General features: G+C 50.1%; 1 protein-coding gene across 3 annotated transcripts in view; it reads right to left on the bottom strand.

Moving 5' to 3' along the window:
- IGLON5 (IgLON family member 5) overlaps positions 1–20,192 on the bottom strand; it is a 418,463-nt gene that overhangs the window by 319,601 nt on the left and 78,670 nt on the right. The gene's annotated exons all lie outside the window — the stretch shown is intronic.

The following is a 20,192-nucleotide window of genomic DNA, read 5'->3' as shown; positions in this document are numbered from 1 at the left end:
CTGTATCTTATCCTGTAACTTATCTCTATATATTTACCTCTTCCTGTATTTCAGCCCTGTAACAGATCCCCATCTCCATTTACCCTTCCCCATCTCAGTCTCACAACACATCCCAGTGTCCTGTCCATGCACCCCTCCTGTATCTCAGCCTTCTAATACAGTTCTGCAATAAATTTCCATATCAGAGCCCTTCCTGTGTGTCATCCCTGTAATAGGTCCCCATATTTCTGCTTCTCTATGCAACAGACACAATTGTTGTGTGGTTGTCTGAGTAAGTGTGTACAAAGCATAGACATATTACATTTCCTGTCTATAGCTAAAGTATGATAAATCAGTTTACTGTAGAAGAAAATCTCTTGGAGGAACATGACCTCCTAGTCCTATTAATCCCTGCTGCCGTCATTCATTTTGCACAGTAGTACCTCCGAGGCAGAGCTGGGGGAGCAGAAGCATCCAAGCTACAGCTGCTACAAACTCTTGGAGGTAGGCCATCCCCTGCTACTCACTCAGCTCACATGGAATGGGTTTGATGCAGCTCACCTGGCATCACGGAGAAAGAAGATTTCTTTTGGCTACTACATTTGGGACTATAGCCCCTAAACAATAGTACCAGTGCTGCATTAAATTTTGGAGACCCCCTTTGGTAATTAAGCCATGTGCCTACAAGCGCCTGAAGAGCAGTTTATAACTTGGAGACCCCAAGTGGTCTTACATCTCAGAACTGCAGCTCCAGACTAGACCTCACATCAGCTTAGCCTCTGCCTCAGGGGCCAACATAGTAAAACATGAGCTGAATTTTAGCACACATTTTCTTTACTCACACACTGAAATGTATCTATTCACAAGTCACAACCTTATTTTTTACATTCAAGGCAGGATACAATGCTCCATACATAAAGTCATATGAATACAAATTTAGAAAACAAACATTGAAACCAATACAAATGAGAAACCAGCTGCCTCCCTGAATGCCATCCCAACCTACGACATTGATGATCCCCTATCATGTCCCGGACTCATGTTAGCAAGAATCACTTCAGTCCTGACAGCTTCTTCAAATTTCAAAAGATAGCCTGCTAGCTCATACATGTGTTACGCTTCCTGCCTGTGGAGCCCATCCCGCGAGCAGGCCTCTCCACCTACTTACCTTTGCAAAGGTGACTTTCCGACGCGGCCTGGAGGCTGCCAACGCTGGAGCCATCCCGTGGCAGTCACGGCCTGGATTGCCGTGCTGCCGACCACCCAAGGCCAGGAGGCCGCCACTGCTGCCGTGCCCGCGCGTCCCGGACTGCTGCGCTCCCAACTTCCTAAGCGGCCAGGAGGCTGCTCCCAGCTTTGTTATCTACACAGCAGAAGAGCCGCGAGTCAGCCTGCCTTCAGTGCGTTGCAGCCTGGTACTGCTGGCTGGAGGCCCCCCCCCCTCGACTGGAACGCCGCTGCCTGCCTCTGAGTTACTGGGCCCTCCTTTAGGAGCAAGGCCGCGCCTCCTTACCATTCTTAAAGGGCCAGCGGCAGGAAAAGCCCGCGGCCCCACTGGAAGCCAGCTGATCTTCATTTCCTGTTCCAGCCCTATAAAAGGGCTTCTCTTCAGTCACTACTGGCCTTCGGATTGGATTCCACAGTTGTCTGTGCTCTGTGACCAGTCCAGGTCCTCTGTAGTCTTCATCTGTGTAGATGGTTTCCTGTTCAGGGTTCTTCATGTTCCTGGTCTCCTTGTCTTGATGTTCCTGGTCTTGTCCTCCGTCGGAGCTCCTTCGTTCATATTTCCAGATGTTCCATGTTCCTGATGTCCGATGTTCCTGGCTCCTGATGTTTCTTCCTGATGCCTTGTCTTTGCCTCTGCATCCAATTCCTTGGTTCCTTGATGCCACCTTTCCTGGCATGTCATGTGGTGGTCTCGTCTCCTCGTGGCACATTGCCTGTCTTCTCGTCTGCAGCTCAAGTCTCCAGAGAGTCACCCTTGCCCGAAGCCAAGTCTCGTCTTGGTCCTGTGTCTCCTGTCTGAAGCCAAGTCTCGTCTTGGTCCTGCGCTCCCTGTTTGAAGCCAAATCTCGTCTTGGCCCTCCATCCTGACTCTCGTTCTGGCCCTTGGATGTTCTTGGGGCTGCTCCATCCATGCATAAGACACTGACTGAACCTGTTCCGCTTCAGCGTGGTCCGTGACCAGCCATGGGCGGCTGTGTAGGGCGCGCCTCGGTACAGGCTTCTACTGAATCTTCGCCATGTTACCAGCTTCATCTTCTACATATCTGTCTAGAGTCTGCCTCGCACTCAAGCAGGGTCCGCGACCAGACCTGTGGGTCTGCCCTATGGTGGGCTGTGTAGGGCATGCTGCGTTGCAGCCTCAACCCAGTACTAGACTTTGTTCCTGAACCTTGTTCCTGAGCTTTCATGCTCCAAGTTCTTCATCTGAGCTTCCATGCTCTAGCTTCTCGTCTGAGTCTTCAAGTCTCCAAGCTTCACGTCTGAGTCTTCAAGTCTCCAAGCTTCACGTCTGAGTCCTCACGTCGCCAAGCTTCATGTCTGAGTCTTTCATGTTTCATGGCCTCCGTCTGCCCTCGTCCTCTGTCCGGCCTGCCGCTTCTTGCCGTTACCCAGCGGCAAGTCCGAAAGGGCTTGGAATGGTCGGAGGACCATTCAGTGACCACCATTACGTTGTTGGTCTTCCTGAAGCATGCAGGTCCGGTAGAGGGTCAGACCTTTAGTCATCCTTGTCTTCGTCCAGCCTTGTTCTGCTCCGCCCGTGCTTGCTCAGCTCACCTCTCGCTGTGCTCTTGGGGCTCCTCCCTGAGAGGCGTGGCGATCCAAGGGCTCACAACTCCTGTCAGTAATGACCACGCCTCTGCGCTCGCAACAACATGTATAAAGATTCAGCCAAACTACATGTAGATTTCAATCATCAAGTGGATGCATCCCAACATCTGCTCTTTCCCAGAATGGTAGATAAAATCGATCATGCCATTCTAAACAAACAAGCTTTCAATTATTTTGTGGAAAGTTTTAGTACAGGTCATCAAATGCAATTCCTCTGGTAAGCTGTTCCAGAATAGCAGAGCAGCTACAGAGAAAGCCCGTTCCTGGTGACTACTAGGTGCGCCAGTTAGGGAGAAGGTACTTTCAAAAGCGCACATTGTGAAGATCTCAATGCTCGGGATGGATGATACATATGTAACATTGCACAGATCCAAGCTGATGTGCTATTACTTAAAAGCCTGTGAATAATCATAGCAATTTTATCCTTAATTCCGCGTTGGATCATTACCCAGTGGAAAGAGTGAAGAACAGGAGTGATATTATGTTCTCTCATATTGGTACTAGTTAAGATATGGGTGGCAGAGCTTGAACTATTTGAAGGGCCCTGATCACACTGGCAGGAAGCATTACAATAGTTTCAGGCCTGAGAACATGTGGGCCTGCAGTACCGTTCTGAATTTAGATGCTGCAACATCTGCAGCTTAACAATGAACTCTGTATACAGCCTTAATCTGGGCACTCATAGATAAGTTCATATTAAGTAGGACTCCTAAATTCCTGACTTGTGTTGAAATTGGCAAAGTTGAGGGGACATTGGCTAGTAAAGCTCTACTAAAAATCATCACTTCCATCTGATTGAGATTTATAGCTACTTATGGAACAAGTAAGTCCTAACGGCAGATAGACAGATGGAAATCTGTTAAAATGTTCTAGACCTGGATGATAGACATGGACTAAAAAATTGTCTACCATCCGCATGTAGCTCAGCCCTAGGCTGGCTGACACTTTACACGGTAGGGTCACATAGATACTGAATAGCATGACCGAGAGAGCAGAACCCTGCGGCTCGGCTGAAACAACAGTGTGCCATGAGGACTTGGCAGAACCGATGCTCACTTGTTTGTAACCTAAAAGATAGGAGGGGAACCATTTTAAGACACTTCCTGCCACTCTAGCTTCTGATAAACGTGAGAGCAAAATAATCTAACATTAACTCCAGATGCAGTAAGCTAATAGCATGCTAATGCAGGTGTAGTTTAAAAAAAAGAAGGCTAACTCCAAAATAAGTGTGCATGTAAAATCACTGAAAGGGAAAACTAGGGAGGTATACCGCCCGATTTTAAAAGGGTCACGCACATAAAAGAGGGCGAGGGGGTTACGCGTGTGGCCGGGCCTTGCTCACGCTGCGTGCATTTTCGGAAGGGCCCAGTCAGGTGCATAAACACCATTACGCTCTGAAGGGGCTGGCTGGGGGCGTGGTCTGGGTGGGGAGGGGTGTGGCGCGGCGTGGGCCTAGACATTGCCATTCGACACTGTCCCGGGGAAGCGCCAGCCGGCTGGCACGTGGAGATTATTTCTGTTCCCGAGGAGCAGTAAGTAATCAAACAAAAAAAAAGTAAGGGGTTAGCGATCGGGGAGGAGAGGAGAGGGAAAAGGGAAGGAAGGTTAGATAGGGATATAGGGAAGTTCCCTTCCAGTCCGCTCCTTAATTGGAGCGGACTGGGAAGGAACAAGGGAAGCGCTAGTCCCGTCACTGTGCATGGCCTTTAAAAATCCCCCCTCCCCCATGCATGCGCGAGTCGTGGGCCGTCCGCACGTGCGTGCGTGGATTTTAAAATACGGTGCGCGTGTGCGCACAGCCATTGGATTTTATAACATGCGTGTGCCCCAAAGAGAAACACTTTTTAAACTTTAAGGGGTCGATTTTAAAAGGCGCGCAGTTCCCAGCGTGCGCACATGGACGTGCCTATTTTATAACATGCACGCACGCTGGGAACTGCGTGCATATGGGCGCACATGTGCTCCCTTTAAAATCAACCCTTTAAAATTTAAAAAGTGCTTCTCTTTGGGACTGGCACTTATAGTAGCCTAGTTAGCAGCATTGTGCACAGAGCACAATTTGCAAGCTCTGTAAGGGAAAGGAAACTATCATAGAAAAATTGTCACCATTGTGCAGCACTCGCTATCTATCGCTGTTGCCTCATGGTTCTCCGGTTCACTGCATAAGGCCCACCATCCCTTTGTCATTCTTTTCTCATGCAACTGCTGCCAGCTGTTCTCCCAGACCTGCTGCAATCCTGGAGAAGCATTAGGTGACAGCAGCAGACGCACATTCAGTGCGTGATGATGGTAACAATGGTGCTGCTGTAAGGGCCTTCCTCATAGAACGCCTATAATGATCGCTGAACGTACAACGACTCTGCATCTTTGGCTCAAGGCCCCAGGCTTGCCTAAGCCTCTTTCGGAGAACTTGGAAATGTAACCGCTGGATCAGTAACTCACGTTTCTAGGGCTGGTGTTCGCACGAGATGCTGGGCCAGCCCTGGAGTTCCCAGCTGTGCTGGGGCACCCTGGACCCAGGAGACGCGAGTTCAGAACCCCCCACAACCAGGAGCTCCAGGTCTGTGAGTCCACGCTGACACAACACCGTAGGGTAACACTGGTCCCAGAAATGTGAGTTAACTTTACCCCCTCCCTGACCCGGGAATTACATTCCCAGCCTTAAAAAAAAATCACAGGTTAAGCCAGGGCACCTCTCCGAACCGGGGGGTAATAGCAAAAGTTTTTATTAAGATGGGAGTTACTTGATTATTTCCATTTGTGTGCACATTTTTATGCACTAAAATTGTGAGTAAAGTCGCGTGCACAAAAATGTGCACACAAAATGGGCGTAAATGTGTGCGCTCGGCCTAGTGCACCTCATTCTGCTGGCCCCATTTCTGGAAGAAACCAGCTCCTAGTCCAGGCTAACAAGGGGAAGATGCAGGTCCTCATTCCCGCAGTCATTTCTGGAGCCATAACGGAGCAGGCCGGGACCCTTAGCGTGGAACCTTTAGAGGTGTTTTCCAGGTTTTCTAAATCCTGAGGCTACTGTCGCCTTCTGGAAGCAGGGAAGCCGCCCATCTCTGGAGATGCCCAGGAAGTGCTTGGGAATTTGCCTTCTAAATGGGTTACAGCCCGCCTAGAAACTGGGCATCCAGGGCTGAGATCTGAATTGGAGCTCAGAATATGCATTTCATTTATTGCAAAGTTTCCTGTGGACTGGATTGGTAAATACAGTTTTCTTCTGTAAATCAAGGCAGATCTGCTTTTGAAATCACAGCTGATGTAGTGGCTTGGACTTAATTCACTATCAAGCACTTGCTGGGGGCATTTTAACTCCGGGGTTTTCGACTTTCAACAGAAAATAGCCTAACTGCAGCCTTGTAGTAGTAAATATTCACTGCAATACCTAATGAACCCTCCAGCCCATGTCTGGATCTGACCCCCCCGCAGAGCCACAGAGCAAAACTAACAGCCAAGGAACACAAAAGTTGAAGAGGAAAAATGCAGTAGAACCGGCAAAACCGAAGGAGGTTGTAAAAACCAATAAACCAATTTGGAGAGAATCCGGTTTCTCCTTTCTTGGCACCGTTCCAGAGCCTTGCCCCTATCCTGATCCTTCCTTCCTGCTATTCTCTTCTTACCCCCCCTGACCTCATTCCCCTCCCTTCCTTTCTCACCCTTTGCCTTCTTCTTCTTCTTCTTGCACCTTTCTCTTCACCTCCAATGCCCACCCCCCTTTCCTCTCCCAGCACATCCTACTCCTTTAGGTTCCTTCCCGCTCCTCTCAGGTTCTACTTTGGGTTCCTCTCCATTTTCCTCGTGGTCCTCACAGCTAGGGTGAGCAGCTGTCCTGCTTTATCCAGTGTTATAAGAACTTGTCTCTAATCAAGGAATAAGAAATGTGGCTGAATTTCACAGCGGGCAGGCTGGAGCGGACCTAGGATTCGGTGCCTCCTTATCCCCATCCTCTCTCCTGTCCTGCCTCCTCGCATCTTCCCTTCTGCTCTTTCTCCCTCTCTCCTGCTTCTTCCAGGTTTCTTTCCACCCTCACACGGACTCCTTCCACCTGCATTCCTTCATTTCCATGGCTCTCCCAGGTTCTTCTCCGTCTCCACCTTCTCTTCCTTCGGTACTACTCCACCCACCATTTCCCCTAAATTCATTTGTCTCTCCCTGCTTGGATTCCCTTCCATCTCCATCTCCTTATCCTTTCTCTCCTCAAGGTTCCTCTCCATTTCCTTCTCCCCACCATAAACCCTCAGCCCTTGTTGTCCTCCCCTTCTTTGTCTCTGTCATCTAATGACCTCAAGGTAGCGTCCTCCCACGCTGACTCGGTTCCTTCTATGCCAGCAGGGTCAGGGCCTGGTCCTCTTGGCTGCTCCTCCACCACGGAGGGGCACTTTCTTTGCAACCCGGAAGCCTAGGTGGGGGACGTTGGAGCAGCTGCAGGGAATGGGAGTGCAGGGTTCCTAGGTTTCTACCCCTGCTGGTGTGCCACCCCCACCACTGATCTGAGTGCCGGGATCAGGGGGATGGGGGTGGGCAGGGAAGTTGATCTTTAAATGTGCCAAGGGGAAGTCCTAGGTTCTGGGGGTGCCTCAGCGGCCTCTCCTTTCTGGCTCCTCTCCCCGTGTCCCCGTACTGTCAGGGGCTGATGCAGTAAGGAGCGTCCAGCCTAGTGCACAGGTTTACATGCAGTTGCACGTGCACTTTGAATGCGCTAGACTAGCACCCGATGCAATAAGGAGATTAGCGCATCCAAAACATGCGCCAAACAAATGGGTAGCCGATAGCACCCATCACATGTAAATTCCATGTAGATGAGACTATTAGCTATTACCCCCCAAGGCAGAAAATTGTTGGGCACTCAACGCACAATTTTTAACACAACAAATTGAACTCCAGCCCCGGAAGTGGCGAAAAGTCAATCCATGAGTCAAGGACTCATGAGAAATGATGAGTTCCTCCTACTTAGTATCACTGTGACACTTACATTTACTGCTTGCGGTGTTGAAAGCTAAATGCATATTTGCTTGATTAAAAAAAAAATTCTTCTGGATGCACAATTTAGACTCCAATTGCAAGGGGCACTTAACTGCAGGCATCTTCAGCAACCTCCGGAAAATCGGCCGGAAGAAGAGGGATAAAAATGGCCGCTGGTACTGAGCGCCCGTTGTTACTGTGGGCGCCCGATGCATTTGAGTGCTAGGGACACACAATTCTCCCCTAGCACATCCTTTTCATGCAGCTTCTCATTTACATATTGCGTCAGGCGCCCAGGGGATGTGGCTGCGCGCTCACTGGGAAAACGGGTGCTCAATACACGCGCCCGTTCTCAGTAGGCATCTCATTATTGTATCGGTCCCTAGCCTGCAGCGGGAGGGGGAGAGAAGTAGCATTGCTCAGTCAGAGGCTGGGCCATAGCTGCTCAGCTTCTCCTTCCCCCTCTCCTGGGCTGGGGCAGGAACACTCACTCCTTCAACCGACTATTGCTGTAGTTTCTTGATTATAGTCCAAGAGCACACTCATTCCTTAGACAAAGTCAGCCAGTAAGGGGAAGGCTGGCTCGGTGGAAGGGGCTGAGTGATGCTTTAATTGAGAGGACTGAGGCAAGGGAAGGATGAGGAGCTGTGATTTATGAAGGCCGGTCCTCCTATTCTGCCTGGGTGAACGCTGTGGGGACCTGGCACTGCGGACATGGGAGGGCCAGAGCACAGACAGAGGAGAATGCCTTCCTGCCACAGGTTCCTCTCAGGCTGTGCAATAAGCAGACACCGTACGCAGGGTGATATACGCACAGTTTATTTATACATCGCTATACAGCTAATTAAGCTGCATATCAATGCAAGATGCTTTTCTGTATTCCTTAAGGCTGTTTGTATGCGCTCTCTCTCTCTCTCTCTCTCGTACACACACACACGCTGTACATCTCCATCTGTCTCTCCCTGCCTTTCCCTCTCGGTCTCTGTCTGTCTGTGGGTTTTTCTGCTTCTTTTGCTCCATTGTCTCTGTCTCTCCAGCTGCCTCGCCATTTCTCTGGGAGAGACAGAGGAAGAGAGGGCTGTGGAAAAGCCATGAAAGGAATGATCCAGCAGAATGTTCAAGAGACTTTCCAACTTGCCTAACTCGAAATTCAACTGCAGCGAGAGGTCCGCTTGTCAGACCCTCCCCGCTTTTACCCGCGTACAAATTTCATTTTGATTCCTGTCCTCCCTCCCCCCCAGCATGGGTAAAACGTGTTCTTCTGCCCGTGTAAAAGAAAGGGCAGGGACAGGTCAGGGCAGTCAAATCTCCATACGTGCGTGACAGCGCGCTCTTTGCATGCACTCTCGAGCAGGCATGCGGGCACTCATTACCCGTGATGTGCATGGGCAGGCCGCATTTTCAAAGGCAAAATGCTGGGAGGAGTTTCCTTCTGATTACTGCCCCAGTGGTGTTGAAAGTGTAACATTAGGAGACGAGCTTTTTTTTTTTTTTAATGTGCCTCTCGCAGCACCCCCACTGAGGCAGTCACAGACTCAGATGCACCCACTGAGCCTCTCAGAGGAGAGCCTGAAGGTCATCCAACGCGAGACCTCCACCTTAAATACTGCGTCCAGATCTGTGGTCCCCAGTACCGTGAGCTAGAGGCAATTCAAAGGAGGCCTTCACTAGAAACCTTACTCAGAGAGAGCGAGCGAGCTAAAAATGCACCCTACAGGAAACCAGGGCACGAGGAGCTACGATCCAGACTTCCACATTTCTAAACCAGGGCACGAGGAGCTATGATCCAGACTTCCACATCTCTAGCAGGGTTCAGTAAAGTACCAGTAGGAAGCTTTTTCCATGCAGTGAAAAGCTCACAGACAAACACAGTAACATTAAAGTAATATAAAGCCCCAAATAGTCCATCTCATCTGCCCAGCAGTGTTTGCTCTGGACGGGTAACCTCCATTTAGATGGAGCACAAGTTATCCTGGTTCTTCATCTCCATCCTCGCGCCATTGGGAATCCGCTGGGTTTCTCTCACACCCTTCTGAATTCCATTACCACCTCTTCCGTGCATCCACCACTTTTTCTGTGAAAAACATATTTCCTGATGATGTCCCTGTGTCTACCCTCCCTCCCTTGGAATTTTCCTATCATGACCCTAAATTCTACAGCTTCCTTTCTGCCGGAAAAACTTTGATTCTTGTGCATCATTAATGTCTTTGAGGTATTTAAAAGTCTGTATTGTATCTTCCCCATTTCTCCTCTCCTCTACTCTCCCTTCATGTTTGTTGGTGCAGACCCCACAGCACCCTGTCTCTATCCTTTTTGAGATGAGGTCTCCAGAACTGAACACACACAGTATTCCTCACCAAAGACCTCGACAGGGGCCGTTATCCCCTCCTGGTTATGCCTATCTCTGTGCAGCCCAGGGTCCCCTCTGGCTTCAGCCACTACCTTGTGGCATGGCTTCTTGGCCTTCAGATTATCAGACACTATCACCCCGAGGTCTCTCTCCAGGGCCGTGCACATCCCCCATCATCATCAACAACACCTTTGCATTTCTGCACCCCCAAATGCATGACAAGGGGTCAGTATATGGAGCTCAAGGGAGGGAAGCTCAAAAGGAAAGGGAGAAAATGCTTTGTGCTTGAGAGAGTGGTGGACATCTGGCACAGACTTCCAGAGCAGATACATGGCAGAATTCAGTCATGCCTGAGAGAGACTCAAAGGGACCTTAGTGACAGGAGGAGGAAGAAGGGCAACGTGGGAGTAAGACCTGTGGCCCTTATCTGCCGACACTTTCCGTGCTTCTATATTTGCTTGTGTATAATGCTCAGTGTTGGCTGGCTTAAGGTGCTTCTCTCATTTCCCTCTAACCATTTCATTTAAAATCAACATTTTTTTCCCCTTCCATTTTGGCATGGAGCTATGGATGGTAACTCTGAGCCAGTGAGATTAAAGTGCGCTGTCAGGGTCAGGCTATGACTGATACCTCCCCCCTGCTCTCTATATGAACAGAGTCTATCCTCTTACATCGTCACCCCCTATGTTGCCTGGAATACAGGGAGTGAATGATGTGGCGTCACACAGCAAAAAGAAAAAGGCTCCCTGATGAGAAACAGCTGCAAAAGGAGCAAGAAGGGATTGTATGGTAAGGAGGGAGGCTTGCATGATGCACCCTGATGAGAGCCAGATGGGAAGGAGAGAGGCCATGGATGAAGACTCCCTGATGAGAACAGGATGAGGAAGGTATACGTAAGAGAGTAAAACTGATTGTTATTTATGAAAGAATACAAGACAGAGGAAGTGGCTTTGTCTCTGATCCATGTTTGCGGGTTCTAGCCCTCTGACCTGGGAGAGGAGCAGACGGATGGAGTCCGTGCAGTGGAACAGCTGAGCACAAGTTAGCCCTACAATTATCATGAGCAGTCTTCTCTGGCTGCACCTGAGGTCACTCAGGTTATATTGGACACAGTCAGCGAAAGAACACAGCAGTGACACAGCGCAATACCTTCATCTGAGATTAACCCTTCCGCAAGCCTTCGTCACATGAAGAAAGATTCACTCTAGTGCCAGTCTGAAGAACGGCAGGTCTCCTTTATCATCACACTCACTGACTCCAGCCTTAGGGAAAGGCAGGTCTCCTTTATCACTACATTCACTGACTCCAGCCTGAGGAAAGGCAGGTCTCCTTTACTACTGCACACGCTGGGTCCTTATTCAAAAGGCATTTAGATGGATAGCTTGTGAATTATCCAGCTAAATGCTGACGTTTGAAAATTTTGGGCACTCATCTGGCTAAATTGTAGTCACATAACTCATTATTCGGTTAAAATGTAGCTGGGTAACACAGGGTCATTCCAAGGACATTCTGGGGCAGAGCTAAGTTAGCTGAATAACTTATTTGGCTAACTTTGATATTTGGAGTTAGCCGGATAACTTACCCAGCCAACTGTGGTTGTGCCATGGAGCAGCCCTAAAGTTAATCAGATAAAGTTATTCTGCTAACTTTATAATATATTCAGTGGTACAGCTGTGCCAATGAATATTCCATCAAAGTTAGGGAAAGGCAGGTCTGTTTTATTACTGCATACACTGATTCCAGCTTGAGGGAAAGGCAGGTCTTCTTTATCACTGTACATGCTGACTCCAAGCTTTGGGAAAGACAGGTCTCTTTTATCATTATACTCACTGACACCAGCCTAAGGAAATGGCAGGTCTCCTTTATCATTATACTCACTGACGCCAGCCTAAGGAAATGGCAGGTCTCCTTTATCACTACACTCACTGACTCCAGCCTTAGGGAAAGGCAGGCCTCCTTTATCATTATACTCACTGACGCCAGCCTAAGGAAATGGCAGGTCTCCTTTATCACTACACTCACTGACTCCAGCCTTAGGGAAAGGCAGGCCTCCTTTATCACTACACTCACTGACTCCAGCCTTAGGGAAAGGCAGGTCTCCTTTATCACCACACTCACTGACTCCAGCCTTAGGGAAAGGCAGGTCTCCTTTATCACTACACTCACTGACTCCAGCCATAGGGAAAGGCAGGTCTCCTTTATCACTACACTCACTGACTCCAGCCTTAGGGAAAGGCAGGTCTCCTTTATCACCACACTCACTGACTCCAGCCTTAGGGAAAGGCAGGCCTCCTTTATCATTATACTCACTGACGCCAGCCTAAGGAAATGGCAGGTCTCATTTATCACTATACTCACTGACTCCAGCATTAGGGAAAGGCAGGCCTCCTTTATCACTACACTCACTGACTCCAGCCTTAGGGAAAGGCAGGTCTCCTTTATCACCACACTCACTGACTCAAGCCTGAGGAAAGGCAGGTATCCTTTATCACTACACTCACTGACTCCAGCTTTAGGGAAAGGCAGGTCTCCTTTATCACTACACTCACTGACTCCAGCCTGAGGAAAGGCAGGTCTCCTTTATCACCACACTCACTGACTCCAGCCTTAGGGAAAGGCAGGTCTCCTTTATCACTACACTCACTGACTCCAGCCTTAGGGAAAGGCAGGTCTCCTTTATCACCACACTCACTGACTCCAGCCTTAGGGAAAGGCAGGTCTCCTTTATCACTACACTCACTGACTCCAGCCATAGGGAAAGGCAGGTCTCCTTTATCACTACACTCACTGACTCCAGCCTTAGGGAAAGGCAGGTCTCCTTTATCACCACACTCACTGACTCCAGCCTGAGGAAAGGCAGGTCTCCTTTATCACTACACTCACTGACTCCAGCCTGAGGAAAGGCAGGTCTCCTTTATCACTACACTCACTGACTCCAGCCTTAGGGAAAGGCAGGTCTCTTTTATCACTACACTCACTGACTCCAGCCTGAGGAAAGGTAGGTCTCCTTTATCACTACACTCACTGACTCCAGCCTGAGGAAAGGCAGGTCTCCTTTATCACTACACTCACTGACTCCAGCCTTAGGGAAACGCAGGTCTCCTTTATCACTACACTCACTGACTCCAGCCTGAGGAAAGGCAGGTCTCCTTTATCACTACACTCACTGACCCCGGCCTGAAGAAATGGCAGGTCTCCTTTATCACTACACTCACTGACTCCGGCCTGAGGAAAGGCAGGTCTCCTTTATCACCACACTCACTGACTCCAGCCTGAGGAAAGGCAGGTCTCCTTTATCACTACACTCATTTCCAGCCTGAGGAAAGGCAGGTCTCCTTTATCATTACACTCACTGACTGCAGCCTGAGGAAAGGCAGGTCTCCTTTATCACCACACTCACTGACTCCAGCCTGAGGAAAAGCAGGTCTCCTTTATCACCACACTCACTGACTCCAGCCTGAGGAAAGGCAGGTCTCCTTTATCATTACACTCACTGACTCCAGCCTGAGGAAAGGCAGGTCTCCTTTATCACTACACTCACTGGCTCCAGCCTGATGAAAGGCAGGTTTCCTTTATCACTACACTCACTGACTGCAGCCTGAGGAAAGGCAGGTCTCCTTTATCACCACACTCACTGACTCCAGCCTGAGGAAAGGCAGGTCTCCTTTATCACCACACTCACTGACTCCAGCCTGAAGAAAGGCAGGTCTCCTTTATCACTACACTCACTGACTCCAGCCTGAGGAAAGGCAGGTCTCCTTTATCACCACACTCACAGACTGCAGCCTGAGGAAAGGCAGGTTTCCTTTATCACCACACTCACTGACTCCAGCCTGAGGAAAGGCAGGTCTTTATCACCACACTCACTGACTCCAGCCTGAGGAAAGGCAGGTCTCCTTTATCTCCACACTCACTGACTGCAGCCTGAGAAAAGGCAGGTGTCCTTTATCTCCACACTCACTGACTCTAGCCTGAGGAAAGGCAGGTCTCCTTTATCACCACACTCACTGACTGCAGCCAGAGGAAAGGCAGGTCTCCTTTATCACCACACTCATGGTCTCCAGCCTGAGGAAAGCCAGGTCTCCTTTATCACCACACTCACTGACTCCAGCCTGAGGAAAGACAGGTCTCCTTTATCACCACCACACTCCCTGACTCCAGCCTGAGGAAAGGCAGGTCTCCTTTATCACCGCACTCACTGACTGCAGCCTGAGGAAAGGCAGGTCTCCTTTATCACCACACTCACTGACTCCAGCCTGAGGAAAGGCAGGTCTCCTTTATCACTACACTCACTGACTGCAGCCTGAGGAAAGGCAGGTCTCCTTTATCACCACACTCACTGACTGCAGCCTGAGGAAAGGCAGGTCTCCTTTATCACCACACTCACTGTCTCCAGCCTGAGGAAAGGCAGGTCTCCTTTATCACCACACTCACTGACTCCAGCCTGAGGAAAGGCAGGTCTCCTTTATCACCGCACTCACTGACTGCAGCCTGTGGAAAGGCAGGTCTCCTTTATCACCACACTCACTGACTACAGCCTGAGGAAAGGCAGGTCTCCTTTATCTCCACACTCACTGACTCCATCCTGAAGAAAGGCAGGTCTCCTTTATCACCGCACTCACTGACTGCAGCCTGAGGAAAGGCAGGTCTCCTTTATGACCACACTCACTGACTCCAGCCTGAGGAAAGGCAGGTCTCCTTTATCACCACACTCACTGACTCCAGCCTGAGGAAAGGCAGGTCTCCTTTATCACCACACTCACTGACTGCAGCCTGAGGAAAGGCAGGTCTTTATCACCACACTCACTGACTGCAGCCGGAGGAAAGACAGGTCTCCTTTATCACCACACTCACTGACTGCAGCCTGAGGAAAGGCAGGTCTCCTTTATCTCCACACTCACTGACTCCAGCCTGAGGAAAGGCAGGTCTCCTTATCACCACACTCACTGACTCCAGCCTGAGGAAAGGCAGGTCTCCTTTATCACCACACTCACTGACTGCAGCCTGAGGAAAGGCAGGTTTCCTTTATCACCACACTCACTGACTGCAGCCTGAAGAAAGGCAGGTCTCCTTTATCACCACACTCACTGACTGCAGCCTGAGGAAAGGCAGGTTTCCTTTATCACCACACTCACTGACTGCAGCCTGAAGAAAGGCAGGTCTCCTTTATGTCCACACTCACTGACTCCAGCCTGAGGAAAGGCAGGTCTTCTTTATCACTACACTCACTGACTGCAGCCTGAGGAAAGGCAGGTCTCCTTTATCTCCACACTCACTGACTGCAGCCTGAGGAAAGGCAATTGTCCTTTATCTCCACACTCACTGACTCCAGCCTGAGGAAAGGCAGGTCTCCTTTATCACCACACTCACTGACTGCAGCCTGAGGAAAGACAGGTCTCCTTTATCACCACACTCACTGACTGCAGCCTGAGGAAAGGCAGGGCTCCTTTATCACCACACTCACTGACTGCAGCCTGAGGAAAGGCAGGTCTCCTTTATCACCACACTCACTGACTGCAGCCTGAGGAAAGGCAGGTCTCCTTTATCTCCACACTCACTGACTGCAGCCTGAGGAAAGGCAGGTGCCCTTTATCATCACACTCACTGACTGCAGCCTGAGGAAAGGCAGGTCTCCTTTATCACCACACTCACTGACTCCAGCCTGAGGAAATGGCAGGTCTTTATCACCACACTCACTGACTGCAGCCTGAGGAAAGACAGGTCTCCTTTATCACCACACTCACTGACTGCAGCCTGAGGAAAGGCAGGGCTCCTTTATCACCACACTCACTGACTGCAGCCTGAGGAAAGGCAGGTCTCCTTTATCACCACACTCACTGACTGCAGCCTGAGGAAAGGCAGGTCTCCTTTATCTCCACACTCACTGACTGCAGCCTGAGGAAAGGCAGGTGCCCTTTATCATCACACTCACTGACTGCAGCCTGAGGAAAGGCAGGTCTCCTTTATCTCCACACTCACTGACTGCAGCCTGAGGAAAGGCAGGTCTCCTTTATCCCCACACTCACTGACTGCAGCCTGAAGAAAGGCAGGTCTCCTTTATCACCACACTCACTGACTGCAGCCTGAGGAAAGGCAGGGCTCCTTTATCACTACACTCACTGACTGCAGCCGGAGGAAAGACATGTCTCCTTTATCACCACACTCACTGACTGCAGCCTGAGGAAAGGCAGGTCTCCTTTATCTCCACACTCACTGACTGCAGCCTGAAGAAAAGCAGGTCTCCTTTATGTCCACACTCACTGACTGCAGCCTGAAGAAAAGCAGGTCTCCTTTATGTCCACACTCACTGACTCCAGCCTGAGGAAAGGCAGGTCTCCTTTATCACTACACTCACTGACTGCAGCCTGAGGAAAGGCAGGTGTCCTTTATCTCCACACTCACTGACTCCAGCCTGAGGAAAGGCAGGTCTCCTTTATCACCACACTCACTGACTGCAGCCTGAGGAAAGGCAGGTCTCCTTTATCACCACACTCACTGACTGCAGCCTGAGGAAAGGCAGGTCTCCTTTATCACCACACTCATGGCCTCCAGCCTGAGGAAAGCCAGGTCTCCTTTATCACCACACTCACTGACTGCAGCCTGAGGAAAGGCAGGTCTCCTTTATCACCACACTCACTGACTGCAGCCTGAGGAAAGACAGGTCTCCTTTATCACCACACTCACTGACTGCAGGCTGAGGAAAGGCAGGTCTCCTTTATCACCACACTCACTGACTGCAGCCTGAGGAAAGGCAGGTCTCCTTTATCACCACACTCACTGACTCCAGCCTGAGGAAAGGCAGGTCTCCTTTATCACCGCACTCACTGACTGCAGCCTGAGGAAAGGCAGGTCTCCTTTATCACCGCACTCACTGACTGCAGCCTGAGGAAAGGCAGGTCTCCTTTATCACCACACTCACTGACTCCAGCCTGAGGAAATGGCAGGTCTTTATCACCACACTCAGTGACTGCAGCCTGAGGAAAGACAGGTCTCCTTTATCACCACACTCACTGACTGCAGCCTGTGGAAAGGCAGGTCTCCTTTATCACCACACTCACTGACTGCAGCCTGAGGAAAGGCAGGTCTCCTTTATCACCACACTCACTGACTGCAGCCTGAGGAAAGGCAGGTCTCCTTTATCACCACACTCACTGACTGCAGCCTGAGGAAAGGCAGGTCTCCTTTATCACCACACTCACTGACTGCAGCCTGAGGAAAGGCAGGTCTCCTTTATCACCACACTCACTGACTGCAGCCTGAGGAAAGGCAGGGCTCCTTTATCACCACACTCACTGACTGCAGCCTGAGGAAAGGCAGGTCTCCTTTATCACCACACTCACTGACTGCAGCCTGAGGAAAGGCAGGTCTCCTTTATCACCACACTCACTGACTGCAGGCTGAGGAAAGGCAGGTCTCCTTTATCACCACACTCACTGACTCCAGCCTGAGGAAAGGCAGGGCTCCTTTATCACCACACTCACTGACTGCAGCCTGAGGAAAGGCAGGGCTCCTTTATCACCACACTCACTGACTGCAGCCTGAGGAAAGGCAGGTCTCCTTTATCACCACACTCACTGACTGCAGGCTGAGGAAAGGCAGGTCTCCTTTATCACCACACTCACTGACTGCAGCCTGAGGAAAGGCAGGTCTCCTTTATCACCACACTCACTGACTGCAGGCTGAGGAAAGCCAGGTCTCCTTTATCACCGCACTCACTGACTGCAGCCTGAGGAAAGGCAGGTCTCCTTTATCACTAAACTCACTGACTGCAGGCTGAGGAAAGCCAGGTCTCCTTTATCACCACACTCACTGACTGCAGGCTGAGGAAAGCCAGGTCTCCTTTATCACCGCACTCACTGACTCCAGCCTGAGGAAAGGCAGGTCTCCTTTATCACTAAACTCACTGACTGCAGGCTGAGGAAAGGCAGGTCTCCTTTATCACCACACTCACTGACTGCAGCCTGAGGAAAGGCAGGGCTCCTTTATCTCTCCACATGCTGAATCTGGGCTGAGGAACATGCACTGTTTATTAACGAATCCCAGCCGTGTTCATGCGGCAGTGAGAAGCTCCTGCGCTGCAGGACACTCTGGAGAGTCCCTGACATTTAGGGATGTCCTTGTGTCTGAGTGCCAGCCCCTCACCACTAACCTTGAAGGAAGGCTGCGAGATAACGCGCTGCATTACAGAATGTGTCTGCATTATGTGTGAGAGAGAGAGAGCGGGCGTGCAGGCTCCTGTGGCCAGGAGGCACTTTGGGGCTGCACTCAACTCTCAGAGACCGGGGAAACTCCTAATCCCCGATTCCCATGCGAATTGCGATCCTTTAAATAGAACATGTTCAGACAGGGCCCACTTAGAGTTAGTTTAGCACTAAAGTACCTCGCTGCAGCTGCTGCACATACACCCCAGTCCTGCCCAGCAGTACCCCAGCTCCAGATAATCTGCTCTTAGATAAGGGAAGAAAATAGCAACCAAAGTGAGCTCAGCAAAGAAAAACGACTTTCTAGACTGACAATAATTTAGTAATCCTAATTAGACACATTAGTGCTCTTTTCTTGTCTATTTTTAGTAAATGCACTTTACTTATCTATTAAATATGTTAAGCGACTGATCTATGATGTTTTAATTACTTGAAGTGAAGGATTTGTCTGTAATGTTTCTTTCTCAAACGAGTCGCTTTTTCTGGGAAGTTTGTGTGCAGTGTGGAAAGGGCGACAGGAATCCTGGAATGAGCTCCCACGCGTCTAGCAAGGTGGGGCTAGTGGCCCTCCTGCTTTGGCTACTGCAGCTCTCTCATGGCCGGACCGGCCTTTGCCCCCTCTAAGGAAGCTCCTCCCTCCCCAACCCAGTGGAAGAGCTGTGACCCCCCCCCCCCCCCAATCTCTCCTGGTGCCTCACGTCTCCCCCTCCCCCCCCCCCCCCCCCCCCCCCCCTCTGGATGGCTGCCTCCCTCGCTCGGCTTTCAAATCCCAGCTGAAAATTCATTTTGTTCTCTTCTGCCTTCGGTTCCTCTCCATTACCCTAATCGAAATCTTTGCACAGTCTGGGCGTTCGAAGCTCTCACTCAACTCCACCGCACCTCCCCTTATTTTTCTATCCGTCTCCCTGACTTTTATTGTATTGTGCTCCCTGGAGTGACTTTAAAACATTTCGAAAATGATTTGGATGAAAACCACGACGTAAAACTGCGTCTTGTGGGACAAAGACACTCGCCGAGCAATTTGGAAATGATCCCGAGGTTTGAAAGCTGCAGGGCAGGCTGCCATGTACCTACCTATCTTGCCACCCATGTAAGAATTATGCAGGGGTTGCGACCTGCCAGCTCTCCTGACAAGGTGGCCACATCTGGAGAGCTCGGGTGCAACATCTGGATGATTTTTACATTGATCCAGTAAAAGGGAGCGCAGATTGGGGGAAGATCAGTTTTTTTCCGGAACCAATGCAGCTGCCTGGAGCTCTGCACCGAGGTGGCTCCCTAGCTCCATGTCAACACAGAGCAAACCGGTTCTGACATGAATTACTGCATTGCATGCAGGGGCTTGTAGTTCTGATGGTGCCATTGATTCACCTAAGAAAACCAGAGCTACCAGTCCCAGCATGCAATGGGGTAAAAGCAGGCCTGGTTTAGCCTGTTCATTAAGACATGGAGCCAGGCGGTACTAGCAGGGCCTGGCTAACACCAAACCCCATGGAAGAAAGATGAGGAACAGTGACCAAGCAGGGATTATGGAGCCCCCTTTCCACTGGCACCACTTCTGCAATTCCCACTCCCCCCGCTGACACTCCTTGTGACCTTGGGCAGGTCTCCATTGCCTCAGGTACGCACTTAGATTGCAAGCTCTTAGGGGCAGGGACATTGTACCTGAACACTAATAATATTTATTATTATTATTTTCTTAAAATAAGGCATTTGTGAACTTGGCTTTATTTTTTTTTCAAAATCTTTTTATTAGAGCAAGGTTAACAAAAAACAGATAAACAATCACCTGCAGAACTCAATACATATACAGCACAACAAGAGCAAATAGCAAGCAAAGCTCAGTTATCTCCCACCTCGTC

This window comes from Rhinatrema bivittatum, chromosome 14 (genome assembly GCF_901001135.1).
Source record: "Rhinatrema bivittatum chromosome 14, aRhiBiv1.1, whole genome shotgun sequence".
NCBI classification, from domain to species: domain Eukaryota; kingdom Metazoa; phylum Chordata; class Amphibia; order Gymnophiona; family Rhinatrematidae; genus Rhinatrema; species Rhinatrema bivittatum.
This window is presented reverse-complemented; position numbering and strand designations above follow the sequence as displayed.